The sequence below is a fragment of the Mus musculus genome, chromosome 19, assembly GCF_000001635.26.
Source record: "Mus musculus strain C57BL/6J chromosome 19, GRCm38.p6 C57BL/6J".
Taxonomy (NCBI): Eukaryota; Metazoa; Chordata; class Mammalia; order Rodentia; family Muridae; genus Mus; species Mus musculus.
The window spans coordinates 22926539-22946838 of NC_000085.6; the positions used below are offsets into that span (position 1 = coordinate 22926539).

Sequence of the window (20300 nt, forward strand, 5' to 3'; positions counted from 1 at the left end):
CATCTGTATGGTATTTTCTTCATACTAGAAACTATTCCCCAACAGCCTTTCTCATTGTCTTAAGTTATGTGCTATTGAGACACAGATGAAGCCAGAATTCATTACCAAGAAATATGGAAAATGCCCATAGGTCATAGACTGAGTTATTTGCTGCAAATTCCAGGAACTGGGGTGGGGGGGGGGGGGGTATCTGTATCATAAAGTATCTTAGTGCGGACCAAGAGCCAGCAGCCCCCAGTACCTTCAGCCTACTAGATGCAGAGTCTCTGCAACAAACAACTCCTTTTGTGTGGAGTTGGAGGAGAGTTGTAGTCGAGGAGTCGGTTCCAGGATTTTATTTGGACCAAATGTCAGGGCGCACCAGGCCATCGGGAAATGACTTGGGAAGAAAACATCTGAGAAGACGCGCACTTCACTGCGCAGCTGAATCCCAGGAGCAACTCTTTCTCCTTCTCCCTGAGGAGTTCCGCTCTGGAAATAACAACCCTCCAACACTGTGAAATTAACGTTTTTCAGACAGTTTTTTTTTTTTTGCTGACAGGCCAGCCATCTGAGCCCCTGGACTGGGAACACAGATTAGGGTCACACAACCACATAGCTTATTCAGAATGGGGGCAGAGTCTAGTCAGCACACCACTCTCCCTCCTCATCCCAGACAGGATGGGGCCTAGGAACACAAGGACAAAGGACACCTGAGCTTTGGAGTCCTCAGGCCTATGAAGAGCATTGTGTATCCTGGCAACAGAACGCAGCAACATTGTCATTTCCCCTAGATGATGAATTTTGAACAAATACACGTTCTCTCTGAAAACATGTCATCTGGGGCAAGCTTGACTTTTGGAACACCTAATTGGAACAAATATTTGTTCCATGAGACTTAGCCAATTCATGGAGGGAGAACTTAAGCTCTATCCTCTGGTTATGATATCTTTGGTGACAGCGTGCTGCCTTCAGAAGGCAGTTTCCCAGGGATGGGAATTTCCTGTAGAAAGCATCCTTTCTAAAGGTCCCTACAGGCAAAATAACAGTTAGAAAGCTCGCTATGATGGTTTTCCTCAGAGACTAAACATGCTATTCCATCCCACCCCTGGAAATTGCTTTTCCACTTTATTACATTATTTTGCTTTCTCGAGTTGTCCCTTTCTCCCATAGAATGAGGCAGAGACCCCCATGGGCATTTGGACAGCATAGTGAGGGAGAAAGCGGGAGGGAGAGAGGAAGAGAGAAAGAAAGGGGTGGTGTGGATGTATTTTACAAATGGGATTCTGTCTGTCCCTCTACAAGTGGCCATTTATTGATGTTGTACTATGAGCCCAGCCTAGTGCAACAAACACCACCATCTGCTGAACACGAGGATTTAGTATTCGCTGTTTTACAAGAAGGGCTGATTATAGTTTAGAACTTGAGATCTCCCCATCCCACGCCCCGCCCCCCAAGACAGACTAGAGGTGTTTTGTGTGACTGAAATATGAATGTAGACAAATTTCCCCACTCTGCGAATTACATCTGTGGTACTTTATGTGTATGAGGATAAATCTTGACCCCAAATCCCAAAATATACTTCACCTTGCCTTAGATGGAGATGACCTTTCTTGAGTCCCTGCCCTCTTCCTCTGTGATGCTCTGAAGTTGGCTGCAATGGCAGACTGTTCTAAGCTAAATCAGCCAGTTTTTCTGTGTAGAGTGCTAAAGAGTATTCGTCCTTTCTCAAATGGATTTAGATGGTTGTCCCCAAATCTCAAATAACATTCAGCCAAGGTCACTGGACATGACTGTCCTATTAATGAATGACTCAGTGCCCCCATGAGGATTGGATGCCTGTTCCCATCTGGATTTTCAGACTTGCCCAGAAAGAACCAGTACTAAGCTGTTTGAGAAAGGTACAAATCACTGATGCTGCCCTACAGTGTGTGGCCTTTTCTCCGTGCCGTGTCCAGGTTGGTGTGTGGCGCATGTCTTCAGGCTGACTGGATCTCATATCCATCCGGACCTGAGGCCCTCCCTGCCCAGGGTCTACCAAGCCCATGCTATGGATGTACCCCGTGTGGCTCCTTCCAGCTCTGCTCATTCACACACACACCTCAGATGACTCATTCCTAACTTGATGCACGTGCTCCATTAATCTAACTCTGGTTGTTGTGACTTCTAAGTGGCTGGACCCATTTCATGTTGGGGGGGGGGGGAATTATCACTTCCTTAACCAGGACTGATCAATGTGAATATGCAACGGGACCCGCAGAATGGGTTACTCCCACCAACGGCAGACCTCAGAATGGAGGGCAACTATAGTGCACTCACTTCTGGGAGGCAGTGGTACCTAACTGTAGCTTTTTTCTTTTGGTCTACATTTTATCTTCCTGTTATTTAGACAGAAGTTACCTATAAAGCCAAAGACGGTAGGATGAGACGAGACTTGTAAGGTTACTTTCCAAATGTGCTTAAAAACTAAAAAGAAAAATATGGAATCATATTCTTTAAAAGAAAAATCACAAAATAACAAGTACATTTTTCTTCTATGCCATTTTGGACTAACATAACATATAGACTAAATTATCGAAGAGGTTAGAGTTTTGCTTCAGCTTTGGAAGCAGAGGGCTGCAAGGGTGTGTTTGGAAGTAGAAGATGATGAAAACAATGAAGGGAACGGAACCATTTTTACCCTGGAGGCTAAGCTTCATCCTGACCTGATTCCTGGGAACTGAATTTGCTATTGTTGGCTGGTTAGTTGGTTGGTTGATATTTGGGGTTTGCTTTGCTTGGTTTTTGTTTTGTTTTGTTTTGTTTTGTTTTGTTTTGTTTCCATATAACCTATAATTGATTTTCAAAAGCCATGCTACATATGATACTTGGCATGGTTATTTTTTCCAGATAACCTCTCATTGGCATTGAGTACTCACGCTCCATACTACCTTGCTAAGCTCCAGCTAAGGGCTACCACAGTGACTTGAAGTCTGGGGTGTTTATACCAATATTGGCCTGTGGCTGTAGCTCAATGGTAGAGTTTTGCTTTACACACAGGAAGCTCTGGGTTCAATACCCAGTGCCACAAAAATAATTATTTCATTTCATTATATTAAATACACCACTACCAATTACAACATTCTTCTGGGAAGTCTCACTGCGTGTCTCTGAGGGCTAGCCAGGACTCCAGAGGTGCCTGAGTGGAAAACCCACTAAAAAGGCAGAAGAACAACAGAATCAATAAATTCTCAGCAAGGTTGGCACCAAGACTGGAACAAAATTTAAACGGATGGCTTTGTGTCAGCCCAGAAATCTGGTTTGGTGGCTAGGTTGCTTGGAAGTTCACCTTTATTAGCAGAAGAGACAAGGTGTCTCTGGCACGCTCTAGCCTCTTGCTGGGTGGAACTTCTTCTTACTCACAGGGCATCCTGCTATATATTCACATTTCCCAGGCTGCACCGAGGCAGAAGAGAAGTGAATCATGCTCTTGAATGCATTAAATACAGGTCTAAATTTAGTCCTCCTTTCTGCCTCTCCGGGTATTTTTACAAGTTTAGATAGTACTTCGGAAGCAGACTGTCCAGGACTTATATTTTCACCATGACAACGTAACATTACCTAGCCATTTCTACTCTGAATTAACTATCCAATCTTCTTAGTACATGGGTCAATTTTTTTTCCTTACTGCCTGGGGCTTCTTCATCTGAAATTAATAGGTAATATGAAGGAGGAGACGGGGATTTGTTTTGTTTTGTTCTTAATTGACTGGTTGACTGCAACATTTTGCTATTACTATAATCCCTTGCTCTTTGGTATCCAGGATGTCTCCGTGGCTTTGACTCAAACAAGCATGTGTGTGCAGAAAGCTCAAGTACTGTCCTGAATTGCTTTTCTGTCTCCAATTAATTATTCCCTGATTTGGGTAAGGAAGTAGGACAGCTCAAGTGTCTGAAATACACTTGCCATGGGGAAGCAAGGGACACCAAGAGCCAGAAGGGTGGCGAGCAGGGTGTGTCTCGGTCATGTCACTCCAGTTCTCAGGACTCAGGGCTGGACTTCTGTTTGGAACTCCAGACTGACCTCTGATGGCCTCAAAGCACACTGATGCCTAACAGCTATAGCATGCGGCATGTTGCCCAACCAGGAGAAGTACTCTGGGAAAAGAAAGCTGGGGCCAGTGCCAACAACCGGGGGGTGGGGGAAGGAAGGGAGATCGTTTCATTAGGTTTTATTTTCACAAACTGCTAAGGAAGCTAGCCAACACTGGGATGTCCCTGAAACAGTCAGCCCACACTATAAAGAAGAGCCACGTGAATTGCTTACTAATACGAAACCTGGGCTCATGAGATTTACAGAAAACAGAGAGATCTGCCTTCGGTCTCTGCTGTGAAATCACATGAATTCTGCTGTCATGTTATACACTGTATTTGGTCAGAGGTGGGACTCTATTTAGAGTCCACTCTTCATTCAATGGGTATTTTTTTTTTCTGCCTATGAGCTAGAAACCAGAGTCTTTAGGCAAACATGGAAGAGACGCTGCCCTCGAGGAGCTTACAGTTCAGCAGGGGCAAACTGCCATTGACAACCGATGTACTGAGGCAAAGCTCAGAGGCGCGGAGTTGGGGCATGGTGTAATAGATGAGGACCCAGCAGAGAAGAAGCAGGCTGAGCAGAGCCCCCTGAAACACAAGCAGATGTGTGCTAGGCAGATGGGAGCAGGGGGTGTGAAGAAAGAATAGCTTTCCAAACTGAGACCTAGAGTGGCAAGCTCTAGGCACAGAAAATGATCGAGGATGGCTCACTGTAAAGTGAGAGGTAGGAGACAGGAAGCAGGACAGATGGGTGTGGAAGGAGAGGGGAAGGGAGAAGGAGAGGGAGACCCTGGAGAAGGAGGAAGGAGACATGAAGAAGGGGACAGGAGAGATGACAGAGCACTCCTCATGGAACTGGTAATGAAGAAGAAGGACAGTATGAAACCAGAGGAAGATAAAAGCAGAAAAACCTGGTCCAAGACCAGATGGTACAGAGGGGATAAAAGAAGTGGGTGGAGATTCAAAATGAGGGGATTGGAGCTCACCCTGAGATTCCTGACTTAGTCTAAAGTATAAAAACCACTTACTGAAATACTTGGGGGGAGGAGGAATATACCCAGGGCTGGTGTCTCACTAGGGTTGGATTGAGTTTGTAGATTCTATAGAGCCCAGACGTGCAGCTCAATAGGATGACCTGGACTGTAAAACAGAATAAATTTTAAAAGGAGAACTCCATGATTAGCATTGGCTATTCTTGCAGAGAACTCAAATTCAGTCCACAACACCCATAGCGGACAGTGCACAAACCCCTATTGCTCCAGATCCCAGGGTTCTGAAGCCCTCTTTTTGCTTCCACGGGTACCTGTATGCAAGTGGTGCCCAAACAGACAAGCAGGCAAACACACACATACATGAATAGAGATTAACTGATCTCATTAAAAAAGAGCTGAAATGGAAATGCAGATTTTAGGATCAAAATGTCTCTTCGTGTCAAAGTCATGGTGGATGAGCACAAGTAGAGGAGAGGCAGAAGCAGGATATGAAGAACACAAGAATCGTAACAGTGCCAGGAGAGCCAAGAGAAAAGGGTCAACCCGGCTGAAGTTTAGAAGAGTCCTTTGCAAAGTCATTGCTTACTTTTTGTTCATTTCTGGGCTATGGTTCCAACCTCCCCTGAGATGGAGAGTTCTCCAGCCATTTTTGGTGACCTGTCTTCAAAGGCTGGTTACTCTAGTTCCTTCAACAGAACACTTTCGATCCATCTTGGTTGGCATGACTTCAAAGCCCATATATTATCTATCCACTCTATTGGAACTCCTTCAAGTGAATTCTGGGTGACCTTACAGAAAAAGAGCTTCTGTGGGCTTAATACATATTAAATACTCATGACTTTCTCATAATTCTCTGTACTAAGTCCCTAAAACTTGTAACTGAAGAAGAAACATTGAGTTCCCATCTGGCTATGGGGACTATTTTGTCACCTAATTTATCAGTAGGGAAAAGCAATATAAGAAGTATCTGTCCCTTTTAATAGAGACAAATCAGTACACTTCCTTACAAGTTATATTTTATCATGTCCTTTTTAACAAGAACAAGAAATTATCTTAAAAATAGGAGCCGGATAGGATAAGAAAAGACTCTGAGATCAGTAACAGTGATGAAAACCAAACTGGCGGGAGCTGCCTGCAGAAAGAGGTTGTGTGTGTCAACAGGACAGAATCAAGTGAGGGAAGGTTCCTAGGGATGCTTTGAAATGAAATTAGCCATTATAAAAGAACACCAATTCTCCTTACTATGCCTAGCTGCAATAGGCTGCAGGCTAGGAAAGACCAGCATCACAGCTTTAATACTAGAGACAACTGCCTGGAGGCTAGGGCAACCCCTAATGATGTTAAGGATGCCACCATCTATAAGCATATGGAATGTAGGATACAAGCACTGTCTGTATCTAAAAACGCAAGATGTGACTTTGTGACCCAGACATCAAGTTCAGTTCTAGCTGCCATCCCTAAAGAAAACATAAGTGGGCTAAGCCAGCCCCTAGCTGAGAGTGAAGAAAAGCTGTGGTTCAACGATAGAGCAGAATTTGAACTCTTCACGCTGGAGAGATGAAAGAGAATATGCCAAGAGAGTCTGAACTTCTCAAGTAAATCTCTAGGCATACTGTGATCTGGAGATTCATACTGTGGTTTGGGACCCCCAAATATGAGAATGTTTGGGCAAGAATTTTTTAAAATATGAAGTATTAGACTTAGGACAAAGGGAGTGGCCTTCTACAGAGAACATGTCAGATTTATGCCTCCCCTAAATATGTGATAGAAAAATAATCATATTCTGAGAGATGTAGGTTTTTTTCACTTCCTCTGCCCCCTCTGTCTATCCTATCTTCCCTCCTCCTCCCAGTTAAACCCCACTCCTGTTTTTCTCACTCCCACTTCACACCACCTGTGTCCTACAATCCCCATCTCTAGAACTCCTCTCCCAGGATCCTCCATGGTCCCTTTAACGCTCCTGGCTTGTGCAGTTACTGAGGTTTTATGTTCATATCTAAAGATTCAGAGCTAGAAACCACCAGAAAGAACATGCCACGCTTGTCTTTCGGGGTCTAGTGTCCTTCGCTCAGTATTTCCCGCCCCTTCTATTGACCTGCAAATTTCATGATTTCATTCCTCTGCGCAGCTGAGGATAAGTGTATAAGTGTGCCCCATCATCATTATCCATCCCTCAGTAGTTTGTTTCCATTTTCTAACTATTGTGAATAGAGCAGAATTCCCCGACAATAACAAAAAGTCATATTTTTATATTCCTAGATAAAACCTTTATTTCTGAGGGGAAGACAATAAGGTGAGGAAAAGGAAAAAGATGTTTTTCGGTAAAATAAGAGTGTCCACAGGCCCCCAATGGAGGAGCTAGAGAAAGTATCCAAGGAGCTAAAGAGATCTGCAACCCTATCGGAGGAACAACATTATGAACTAACCAGTACCCCAGAGCTCTTGACTCTAGCTGCATATGTATCAAAAGATGGCCTAGTCGGCCATCACTGCAAAGAGAGGCCCATTGGTCAGGCAAACGTTATATGCCCCAGTACAGGGGAATGCCAGGGCCAAAAAATGGGAATGGGTGGGTAGGGGAGTGGGGGGGGGGGACTTTTGGGATAGCATTGGAAATGTAATTGAAGAAAATACGTAATAAAAAAAAAAGAAAAAAAAAAGAGTGTCCACATCACAGAAATGGCAGGGATAAGCCAGGCATGGTAGTACAAGCCTGTAATCACAGCATTCAGGAGGCAGAGGCAGGAGGGAGGACCTTGAGTCTGGGGCCAGCCTAGACTATAAAGTGAGAACCTGTCTCAGTGAATGCGCACACACACACACACACACACACACACACACACATACACACACACACATACACACACACACACACATACACACACACACATACACACACACACACATACACACACACACACACACACATACACACACACACACACACACACACACATACACACACACACACACACATACACACACACACACATACACACACACACACACACATACACACACACACACACACACACACACACACACACACACACACACACCATGATATAGAACTTCATACCACATCAATAAACCTCCAGCTGGAAATGTAGATACCTTTAGTTCACTGCCCAGGTTCCCTCTCATCCCCTTGTCCAGCTTCTGCACCCAGCCCTCTGCTCTGTGGTCTTTAATGCTAGGCTCACCTACCACATTCAAATAACTTCCCTGGGATCCATGAAGTCTCTTCAGTACCCAGAGATTGTAAGGTGACCTCAGAGTTAGGGTGTTCCAGGGAATCTTGCACCTGGCTTCTAGCAGTTGGATTCAGGGGATATAAAAGCTTAGTTATTTTGACTCTTGTTGATGCCACACTCTCCTGCCTTTAAGCTGCAGAATACCCTCCTGCAGGAGAGGTTCAGCCTATAGAATCAGGTGTGAGCTCAGGCTGCACCTAAAAACAACAACAAAAAAAAAACTTTATTCTCTTTTTTTCTGATACCACTGTGCATATTCTCTTTCGTAAGTAAATTACATTCATTTGAATGCTTTCCTCAGGGATGCTTCTGGAAGAAACCAGCCTGACTTAGGCCCTCAGACTCTTAAGTCTCCTCAGCTAAAACCCGACATCATTCACACTGAAGACTCCTTTCCAGCATGGAAGGAAACCAGGAGCATCCTGTATTAAACATACAGCAGATGGCAGATCCAGCCACCCACATTTACAATGTGACAATCATCTCTCCCATTACCTACTTCTTAGCTTCGGATTGGTATAACAAAATGCCCCAAACCAGGCTTTTTTTACAATAAAAGATTTATCTAGGCTTGGTGATCCATGCCTGTATCCCAGCACTTGAAGGTTCAAGCAGGAGACTCAAAAGTTTGGTAATATCTCTCTAAAAGAGAGAGAAAAGAAAAGATAAGGGGAAGAAAGAAAGAGGGCATCTCTGCTCAGTTCTGCAGCTCCATGAGGTAGCAGCTTGATAGTGGCATCTTCTGGGCTCTGGTGAGGGCTTCATGATAAATGTTGTCATAATGGTGGGAACATGTGAGGAAGAAATCACATGGCAGCACAAGAAAAAAGAGACAGATTACCAAAGAGCAAGGGCACCCTGTTTTATAAAACCCCACTCTTGAGAGAGGAAGAAATCACATGGAAGCACAAGAAAAAAGAGACAGATTACCAAAGAGCAAGGGCACCCTGTTTTATAAAACCCCACTCTTGAGAGAGCAGACCCACTCTGCATGACTACAATAAGTATCTTTTTGGGATGTCTCCATAACCTAATTACCTTCACATGGACCCCAGCTTTTAAAGGTCTCTATTGCAACAGCACACAGCATACCGAGCTTTCATTACATGATGTTGAAAAGTCAAATCACAGACAAGTTCCAGCAATCTAGAGCTGTGCATGGTGTCACAGACTTGAAATCCCAGCAGCTGGGGAGGCTGAGAAAAGAGTAGACCTGGCCCAAAAAGAAAAGAAAAACCATAGCATCATTGGTGGTAGAAACATGATTGTGCCTTCTTTAATAGCTGAGCTTGGTAGCTATAAAACAAGACTTGACACTCCCAGGAGTCTCTTCAAGATGCCATACTTGAAGCTCAAAGGGCCACTCTATCCCACCTTGGGATCTTTCATTCCACATTCTTAAATTCTTGCTTGGTACCCACAAGGCCCAAGAGGAAATCAAAAACTATTCAGATGTGGTCCTGTCTTAAGAAATGTGTACACCAGGTCAGGTAGGTAGATGTGAGCACATTTTTTTTTTTTTTTCAGAAATGACTAGATCAACATCTGATTGTTTCAAGGCAATGTGGTCTCATAGTTTACAGTGTTGCCACTGTGTCCCCAAAGTGGTCCTAGACAATCAGTAAACAGGTAGATATGACCATATGTCAATAAAACTTTATTTACAAGAACAGAAGGCAGGCCAGATCAGCCACACAGTAAGTCCCAAATAAGCCAATCAGCCGTGCAAATATATTGGTTTCTTTCTTACCATGGTCAGTTGAATTCCAGAATGGAATCCGTTTCCTTACTCAAGTTTTTTTCCAAAAGCATTAGATATGCTTACTTCCCAGGAATATTTTATTCTAATGAAATGGGCCAGCAGAGAACCCAGCACTTGTTACCTAGGTTCATGTGTGTGCGATAAAACCACACTATTTATTGGGTGGATCTGATGTCCAGAAAAGAAAAATCAGATATTACCAGGAAGTCTATGTTTACCGTATAATTCCACTTATCTCTCTTTTGAATATATCCTCTTAAAACTAGGAGGCCATCACTGAAACTGTGGGGTATGGCTTAGAATGGGTGGGGCAGGGCACAGTGCTCAGTCATCAGTGTTTCCTACTGAACATCAGTGTGGCTCTTCCTGTGAAGGTATAATCACTCTCCTCTCCACAGTCCCTAGAAACTCTGTCTCCCAGAAGCCCTGCTCCTTGTAACAGAACTCCCAGCATCACACAGCCTGGTCCCATAAGGTATGGGTGGACTGGCATTTGCTCTGGCCCACACTCATGTGTGTGTGCAGGCTTCCATTTCTCTCTCTCTCTCTCTCTCTCTCTCTCTCTTCTGTAGCTCTGCTTCAGCCAGGACACTTGAATAAACTTCCTAGATCTTTCTTTCTGTGTCTCCTTCTCCAAGCATTCTCAGATCCCTGGGAATTTGTAAGAGAACACCAGAAAGGTACACGGGCTGTCTCTGGGTTCTCAATGATAGTTTTCCTCTCCACAAAAATGGTGAGAACAAAGCCAACATCTGCTCAAAAGACAGGATGGGAAAGTGATGGGTTTGTCATCCCTTGTATTCACAGAGAACTGAATTCAGGATTTCACCTCATTCTGTGGCTACCAAACTCCACAGATGTTCAGGTCATATATTTGAAACAGGGTGTGTGTGTGTGTGTGTGTGTAGCCTTGGCTGTCCTGGAATTAGCTTTTTAGACCAGAGCAGCCTCAGACACACAGAGATCTGCCTGACTTTGCTGGGATTAAAGGTGTGTGTGTGACCACTGTCCAACCCAGTCCCTTATATAAAATGCTGCAGTGTCACACATATCTTATGAACATTCTCCTGTATATTTTAAGTCATCTCAAAACTGCGAATACCCAATACTGTGTAAGTGCTAAGAAAGTGGTTATTCTGTCTGGTTTAGGGAAACACATGTTTGGTGCAATGTTTGGGGGGGGGCTGTTTTCCAGTATTTTTCTTCCATGGCTAGTTAACACAGAGCCTCAGAAACCATGAGCCAACTATATCTCAAGGTCTTATTGCACCATATTAATTTAGCCATCTTGTAATTAAAAACTGGGTGTTCCCAATAAAAATAAGTGTGTAGGTTCCTAAATACTATGCCTCATCCATTCTTCTAATGGAAATTGCAAGTGTGGAATTATGACCTGTGGCTCTTTCTTTCGAAATCATTTCTCTGTATAGCTACAAGGGTTTTGAGATTATTGGGATAACAGTGGGACTAGAGAGTTCTTCTAGAACACTCCTCAGCAGTAGAATCATTTGTGATGGAACGGTGCTATCTGGTACTATAGCTGCTGGCCCCCTGTGGCTTCTGAGTACTTGAAATGTAGCCAGTGTGAATGAAGAACTAAAACTTCTATTTTTATCTTATTTTAATTAATTGGGATTTTAACTCAAGTAGCTGTACATCACTAGTGGATGTCCTATCAGACAGCTAAGCTGTAGGATACTTTCCTTTAGTATACCAACGTCATGGGAGCAAAAACACATCTACCTGCTCACCTTGTCGCTTCAGCAACACAAGCTGTGTCAGGCTCGAAGTAACACATCAGAAAACCTCCAGCACATGACTAAACACCCTGACGCAAGGCTCAGAGAAAAGCCATGTTGCTAACTGCATTAGGTAATCAAACAAAAAAATTTTGGTGAATAGACACCTATAGCAAGCGACATCCAAGTGCCAAGAATAGAAAGTAGCTGAGTAGTTATAAAGGAACTGCAAACTGGGGTTCAATTAAACGGGGAGGCACATGCATGCATGAGGTGAAGAGTTACGGGGAGAAACATACCCTGAAAGGGAATTCAAGAGTCGATAACATCATGAAACTTAGCTGAGTGTGGTTTTTTTTTTTAGAAAATTACAGCCAGGTTCAAGAACTATATCACTGACAAAGCCATCATTTTAATATATACACAGAGGTTGGTGGTTTGCATGTCTATAAAGAAATGAATAAAAAAGGGAGGGGGTCTTTCCTTGTGAGCTCACAGAGAAAGGAGGAGAAGGCTGTGTGAGCCGAGCAGCAGACAAGAACGGCCCCGCAGAGTCCCCCTGCTCTGAGCTGGGCCACTCCAGAGGTCATTGCTGTACATCCTGTAACCACAGCCCTTTCCAAACGCACGGTGCTCTGACCAAACACAGTAAGGCAGATGGTTGATCCTCCACCGAAAGCAGAGCCAAGGACACCCATTTTGATTATTTTAACCGATCTGTATTAACAGCAGCCAACAAACGGGCTCGTCTGCACACAGGTTAACAATTAGCAGAACATTCCTGCAAAGCACGTACATTAGTTGTTTGTCCTGAAGGCTGTGTGGAAGGAAGGAAGAAGGGACGTGCCAGGGATTTTGGAAGACAGTTGTTCCCCGGAGCAAATAGCTTCCTGCAGCTAGATTTTAGGCCGCATCTGTCAAGGGATGTTTAACTGAAACTTGCTTGGCTTTTAGCCAAATATTTGGTCTCTGCTATATGGCCCATGGTTCAAGATGAGTTCTGTATAGAAGGCACCAGCAGTTTCAGGTCAAATATGGGATTTTCAGTCTTTGCCTTAGTGACATCCTCAATTCTGATGGATAACTATTTCTTGATCTGGGCTGTAGTAACACTGGACATATTTGCTCTGTGTGTCCTCCTGTGTGGACAGTAAATCTTACCATCAACTACAGGAGAGAACACAGGGAACATCCTGCTACCCTAGTTTGAATGGGTCTATTCACTGATACTGAACATTTCCGTGTGTCAGGCTCTTTGCCAGAAGCTGGGGGTTGGGGGGGGGGGGGGTTACTTCATTGCCTTTGAAGAACAGTTAATGGGAGGATTGGCACATCAACAGAACATTACAAATTGGTGGGATTTATTTTCTATAGAGGTGACTTATAAGGAATTCACTCACAAGAAAGAAGAGTACAGTTTAATTTAGCAGTAGCTCGGGGAGCCACAACAAAGCAGAGAGGCAGAGAAAGCAAGGGAGGTCGGAGGCATTTGCCTTGGTGATAAAGAGTTAAACTGAATTGTGAATGGAATTAGGAGTTTTTCAGACAGATAAACCATTCTAATGAAAGGATGATCATGTCCGAAGTCAAAGACAGATGACAAAGCATGTCGGGTGTTCACAGATGGGGCTGGAAAGAACAAAGACAGGAGATCTCCTTCCTGTGCCAGCCAGGAGCTAATCCCCAGGTTAGTTCCACATAGGAGGCGAGGCGCTCTCAGGCCACCTGAGCCTGCCCTGGTTTGCCCTTGTTTTCTTCTGGCCTTTTATGTGGCCTCTGGCTGCACTGTCTGAGGTTTTTAAGGGAGGAGCTGGGACCAGCATCTGTATCCATCTCGTCTACTAATTCTTGGAAGAATGAATAGGGAAGAGGTTAGAAAGACAGATTGTTAGCAAACACATTACATGCCAAGCTAAGAAAGTTGGTTTCTTTCACAGTTCATCTTGTCTGGAGCCCCTTTCTAAGTGAGATCTCTAACTTAAGAAACTCAACTGTGAGAGAGGGCAGAGGGGGACAGAGAGACCACCGGCTAGAAAATACACCACTCCCATGCTCGCTTCAGAGAAACCAGAGAAGGCAGAAAAAAAAATATTCTTTGTTCCAAATCTCCCGTAACCAAGGAACAGCAAACTTCCCTTCGAAGAGCCAGGATCCCCTGACCAGGTTAAACCTGCAGACTCATCTCCCCTTAGTGTAACGCATTTGCCTGTTTGGTCTTAACTCTCCAAATAGCTGAAATCAGCATCCAGAAAGGGGGAGCTGGAAGCAGGACAGGAAATGCTGCAGCAGATGGCTCCGCCTGGGTGAAGTAGGCTTTGAGCAGCCAGAGGGCAGCATGAGGCAACTGTGTGACTGCAGGGCAGGGAGCAGGGCCCAGGCACGGTGTGGTAAAAGGACTGTGCCTACATGGTGGTTCTGCCAAGCACCTTGGCAGACATCCTGCTTTCTCCAAACACCATCCTAATGCTGCCTACACTATTTTGCTAATGCCTGTTTTAAGTATCGGGATTACTTGAAGCTCCAAAGCCCTAGGCCCCCAGTTCTCCGCCCCCCAGACCAGCATTGCCAGTTCAATCTGTGTTCTTCTCCCCACTTCCTCTCCTTTGATCCTACAGAAGTCTACAAAGTAAGGGAAGGAAGAAGAACCAATGTGTGCATGCATCTTCCTCCTTCTCTGTTCCTCTCCATCCCTCTCTTCCTGCCCTCTTTCCCCTCTGCCTCCCTCTTCACATTTTGCTTTTTCATTCTTAGTACATCCTTTTCCAGCCTACAAATGCACCAGACACGTATCACACAAGAAGCCTGAAGGTCAAAAAGGTCTTGGGACAACCACAAGAAGCTGGAATGCATCCAAAGAGGCTTTCTTGTGGCCGAAGGAAAATCTGCCAGGATCTGGAATGATACAATAACTCTCTCTTATGTTCAAGGTTGTAAGTTTGGTCCCCAACACTGCCAAATAGATGATGATGACGATGATGACGATGACGATGATGACGACGACGACGATGACAATAACCCCCCCCCCCCAAAGTACAAACCCATTACATTGATCCTCAACCAAGGACAATGTCACCACTTACCCTTACCAGAAAGGAGATATTCGATCTTAAATTTTTTTTTTGTTTTCTTTTCTTTTCTTTTATGGGATTTTTTTTATTTACATTTAAAATGTTATCCCCTTTCCCAATTTCCTCTACAGAAACCTCCTATACCGTCCCCCTTCCCCTGCTTCTATGAGGGTGATCCTCCACCCACCCACTCCTGTCTCCTCACCCTCGCATTCTCCTACTCTGCGGCATCGAGCCTTTACAGGTCCAAGGGCCTCTCGTCTCAGTGATGACCAACAAGGCCATCCTCTGTTACATATGCGGCTGGAGCCATGGGTTGTTCCATATGTACACTTTAGTTGGTGTTTTAGTCCCTGGGAGCTCTGGAGGATCTGGTTAGTTGATATTGTTGTTCTTCCTGAGATTGCAATCCCCTCCAGCTCCTTCAGTCCTTTCTCTAAGTCCTCCACTGGGGACCCCGTGCTCAGTCCAATGGTTGGCTGCAAGCATCTGCTTCTGTATTTGTCAGGCTCTGAAAGAGCCCCTCAGGAGACAGCTATACCAGGCTCCTGTCAGCAAGCACTTCATGGCATCTGCAATAGTGTCTGGGTTTGGTGACTGTATATGGAATGGATCCCCGGGTGGGGCAGTCTCTGGATGGCCTTTCCTTCAGTCTCTGCTCCACACTTTGTCTCTGTATTTCCTCTTGTGAGTATTTTGTTCCCCCTTCTAAGAAGGACCAAAGCATCCACACTGTGGTCTTCCTTCTTCTTGAGCTTCTTGTGGTCTGTGAATTGTATCTTGGGTACTCTGAGCTTTTGGGCTAACATCCACTTATTAGTGAGTGCATACCAAGTATGTTGGGTTTGTTTGTTTGTTTGTTTGTTTGTTTTGGGTTTTTTTTTTTTTTTTTTTTTTTTACGATTGGGTGACTTCACTCAGGAAGATATTTTCTAGTTTCAGCCACTTTCTTAGGAATTTCATAAAGCCATTATTTTTAATAGCCGAGTAGTACTCCATTGTATAAATGTACCACATTTTCTGTGCCCATTCCTCTGTTGAGGGACTTCTGGGTTCTTTCCAGCTTCTGGCTATTGTAAATAAGGCTGTTATGAACATAGTGGAGCATGTATCCTTATTACAATTTGGAGCATCTTCTGGGTATATGCTGGGTATATGGTATAGCTGAGTGCTCAGGTAGTACTATGTTCAATTTTCTGAGGATCCGACAGATTTATTTCCAGAGTGATTTTACCAGCTTGCAATCCCACCAACAATGGAGGAGTGTTCCTCTTTCTCCACATCCTCGGCTCTCACCTGAGGCTTTGATCTAAGCCATTCTGACTGGTGTAAGGTGGAATCTCAGGGTTGTTTTGATTTACATTTCGCGGATGACTAAGGATGTTGAACATTTCTTTAAGTACTGTTGGGCCACTCAATATTTCTCAGTTGAGAATTCTTTGTTTAGTTCTGCACCCCATTTTAATAGGGTTATTTGATTCTCTGGAATCTAATTACTTGAGTTCTTTCTATATGTTGAATATTAGCCCTCTATCGGATGTAGGGTTGGTAAAGATCTTTTCCCAATCTGTTGGTTGATGTTTTGTCTTATTGACAGTGTCCTTTGCCTTACAGAAGCTTTGCAATTTTATGAGGTCCCATTTGTCTATTGTTGATCCTAAGATCAACAAGCCATTGGTGTTCTGTTCAGGAAATTTTCCCCTGTGCCCATGTGTTCAAGACTCTTCCCCACTTTCTCTTCTATTAGTTTCAGAGTCTCTGGCTTTATGTGGAGGTCCTTGATCCACTTAGACCTGAGCTTTGTACGGAAGATAAAAAGGAATCAATTTGCATTCTTCTACTTGTATACCTCCAGCTGAGCCAGCACCATTTTTGAAAATGTTGTCTTTTTTCCATGGGATGGTTTTAGCTCCTTTGTCAAAGATCAAGTGACCATAGGTGTGTGGGTTCATTTCTGGGTCTTCATTCTATTCCACTTATCTACCTGCCTGTCTCAGTACCAATACCATACAGGTTTTATCACTATTGCTCTGTAATACAGCTTGAGGTCAGGGATGGTGATTTCCCCAGGTCTTTTATTGTTGAGAATAGTTTTCGCTATCCTGGGTTTTTTGTTATTCCAGATGAACTTGCAAATTGCTCTTTATAACTCTATGAGGAACTGAGTTGGAATTTTGATGGGGATTGCATTGAATCTATAGATTGCTTTTGGCAAGGTGGCCATTTTTACTATATTAATCCTGCCAATCTATAAGCATGGGAGATCTTTCCATTTTCTGAGATCTTCTATTCTTTCTTCAAGAACTTGAAGTTCTTGTCATACAGATCTTTCACTTACTTGGTTAGTGTCACATCAAGGTATTTTATATTATTTGTGACTATTGTGAAGGGTGTTGTTTCCCTAATTTCTTTCTCAGCCTGTTTATCCTTCGAGCAGAGGAAGGCTACTAATTTGCTTGAATTAATTTTAATCTCCAGTCAGTTTGCTGAAGCTCTTTATCAGGTTTAGGAGTTTTCTGGTGGAATTTTTGCGGTCCATAAGGATACTATCGTTATGATTTTGTCAAATGCTTTCTCAGCATCTAATGAAATGATCATTTTTTGAGTTTGTTTATGTAGTGGATTATGTTGATGGATTTCTGTATATTGAACCATCCCTGCATCCATGGGATGAAGTCCACCTGATCATGATGGATGATTATTTTGATGTGTTCTTAGATTCAGTTTTCAAAATTTTTTATTGAGTATTTTTGCATCAATACTGACAAGGAAAACTGTTCTGAAGTTATCTTTCTTTGTTGGACCTTTGTGTGGTTTAGGTATAAGCGTAATTGTGGCATCACAGAACAAACTGGGTAGTGTTCCTTCTGTTTCTATTTTGTGGAATAGTGTAAAGAGTATTGGTATTAGGTCTTCTTTGAAGGTCTGATAGACTTCTGCACTAAGACCATCTGGCCCTGGGCTTTGTTTGTTTGTTTGTTTGTTTGTTTGTTTGTTTAGAAGATTGTCCATTTTATCCAGATTTAAGTTTTTGTTGAGTATAGGCTTTTGTAGTAGGATCTGATAATTTTTTTATTTCCTCGGTTTCTGTTGTTATGTCTCCCTTTTAATTTCTAATTTAGGTAATTTGGATACTGTCTCTGCCCTCTGCTTACTTGGGCTAAGGGTTCATCTATCTTGTTAGTTTTCTCAGAGAACCAGCTCCTGGATTTTTTTAACTCTTTGTATAATTCTTTTTTTTTTTTTTTTCTATTTGGTTGATTTCAGGCCTGAGTTTGATTATTTCCTGTTGCCTACTCCTCTTGGGTGTATTTGCTTCTTTTTGTTCAAGAGCTTTCAGGTGTGCTGTCAAGATGCTAGTGTATGCTCTCTCCAGTTTCTTTTTAGAGGCACTCAGAGCTATGAGTTTGCCCCTTAGCTCTGCATTCATTGTGTCCCATAAGTTTGGGTATGCTGTGCCTTCATTTTCATTAAGTTCTAAAAAGTCTTTAATTTCTTTCTTTATTTCTTCCTTGACCAAGTTTTCATTGAGTAGAGTGATGTTCAGCTTCCATGTGTATGTGGGCTTTCTGCTGTTTTTCTTGTTATTGAAGACCAGCCTTAGTCCATGGTGATCTGATAGGATGCATGGGACAATTTCAATCTTCTTGTATCAGTTGAGGCCTGTTTTGTGACCAATTATAGGGTCAGTTTTGTAGAAGGTACCATGAGGTGCTGAGAAGTATATTCTTTTGTTTTAGGATGAAATGTTCAATAGACATCTGTTAAACCCATTTGGTTCATAACTTTTGTTAGTTTCACTGAGTTTCTGTTTAGTTTCTGTTTCCATCATCTGTCCATTAATGAGAGTGGGGTGTTGAAGTCTCCCACTATTATTGTGTGAGGTGCACTGTATGCTTTGAGTTTTAATAAAGTTTCTTTTATGAATGTGAATGCCCTTGCCTTTGAAGCATAGATGGTCAGAATTGAGAGTTCATCTTGATAGATTTTCCCGTTGAAAAGTATGAAGTGTCCTTTTTTATCTTTTGTTGAAAACTTTTGGTTGAAAGTCAATTTTATTTGATATTAGAATGGCTATTCCAGCTTATTTCTTGGGACCATTTGCTTGGAAATTTGTTTTCCAGCCTTATATTCTGCCATAGTGTCTTTGTCACTGAGGTGTGTTTCCTATATGCAGCAGAATGCTGGGTCCTGTTTACGTATCCAGTCTGTTAGTCTGTCTTTTTATTGGGGAATTGAGTCCATTGATGTTAAGAGATATTAAGGAAAAGTGATTGTTACTTCCTGTTATTTTTCTTGTTAGAGGTGGAATTATGTTTGTGTGACTATCTTCTTTTGGGTTTGTTGACAGAAGGTTGCTCTCTTGCTTTTCCTAGTGTGTAGTTTCCCTCCTTGTGTTGGAGTTTTCCATCTATTCTCCTTTGTAGGACTGGATTTTTGGAAATATATTGTGTAAATTTGGTTTTGTCATGGAATGTCTTGGTTTCTCCATCTATGGTAATTGAGAGTTTTGCTGGGTATAGTAGCCTGGGCTGGCATTTGTTTTCTCTTAGGGTCTGTATGACATCTGCCCAGGATCTGCATGACATCTGCCCAGGATCTGCTGGCTTTTCAGTCTCTGGTGAGAAGTCTGGTGTAATTCTGATAGGTCTGCCTTTATATGTTACTTGACCTCTTTCCCTTACTGTTTTCAATATTCTTTCTTTGTTTTGGGTATTTGGTGTTTTGATTATTATGTGAAGGGAGAAAATTCTTTTCTGGTCCAGTCTATTTGGCATTCTGTAGGCTTCTTGTATGTTCATGGGCATCTCTTTCTTTAGGTTAGGAAAGTTTTCTTCTATAATTTTGTTGAAGATATTTACTGGCCCTTTAAGTTGGGAATTTTCACTCTCTTCTACACATATTATCCTTAGGTTTGGTCTTCTCATTGTGTCCTAGATTTCCTGGATGTTTAAGGTTAGGAGCTTTTTGCATTTTGCATTTTCTTTGACTATTGTGTTAATGTTTTCTATGGTATCTTCTGAACCTGAGATTCTCTCTTCTAGCTCTTGTATTCTGTTGGTGATGTTTACATCTATGACTCCTGATCTCTTTCCTAGGTTTTCTATCCCAAGGTTGTTTCCTTTTGGGAATTCTTTGTTTCTATTTCCCTTTTTAGATCCTGGATGGTTTTCTTCAATTCCTTCACCTATTTGGTTGTTTTCCTGTAATTCTTTAAGGGATTTTTGTGTTTCCTCTTTAAGGGCTTTGTACTGGCTAATTTTGTGTCAACTTGACACAGCTGGAGTTATCACAGAGAAAGGAGCTTCAGTTGAGGAAATGCCTCCATGAGATCCAACTGTAAGGCATTTTCTCAATTAGTGATCAAGGGGGAAAGGCCCCTTGTGGGTGGGACCATCTCTGGGCTGGTAGTCTTGGTTCTATAAGAGAGCA

At 42.9% G+C, this 20300-nt stretch overlaps 1 protein-coding gene and 1 long non-coding RNA gene across 42 annotated transcripts in view; both read left to right on the forward strand.

Annotated features, from left to right (window-relative positions):
* Window positions 1-20300, forward strand: part of Trpm3 (transient receptor potential cation channel, subfamily M, member 3) — an 857614-nt gene that overhangs the window by 788742 nt on the left and 48572 nt on the right. The gene's annotated exons all lie outside the window — the stretch shown is intronic.
* Window positions 197-8946, forward strand: Gm52388. Its single transcript, XR_003952897.1, has 2 exons — window positions 197-4776; window positions 4855-8946. It is a non-coding gene; the product is annotated as a predicted gene, 52388 (long non-coding RNA).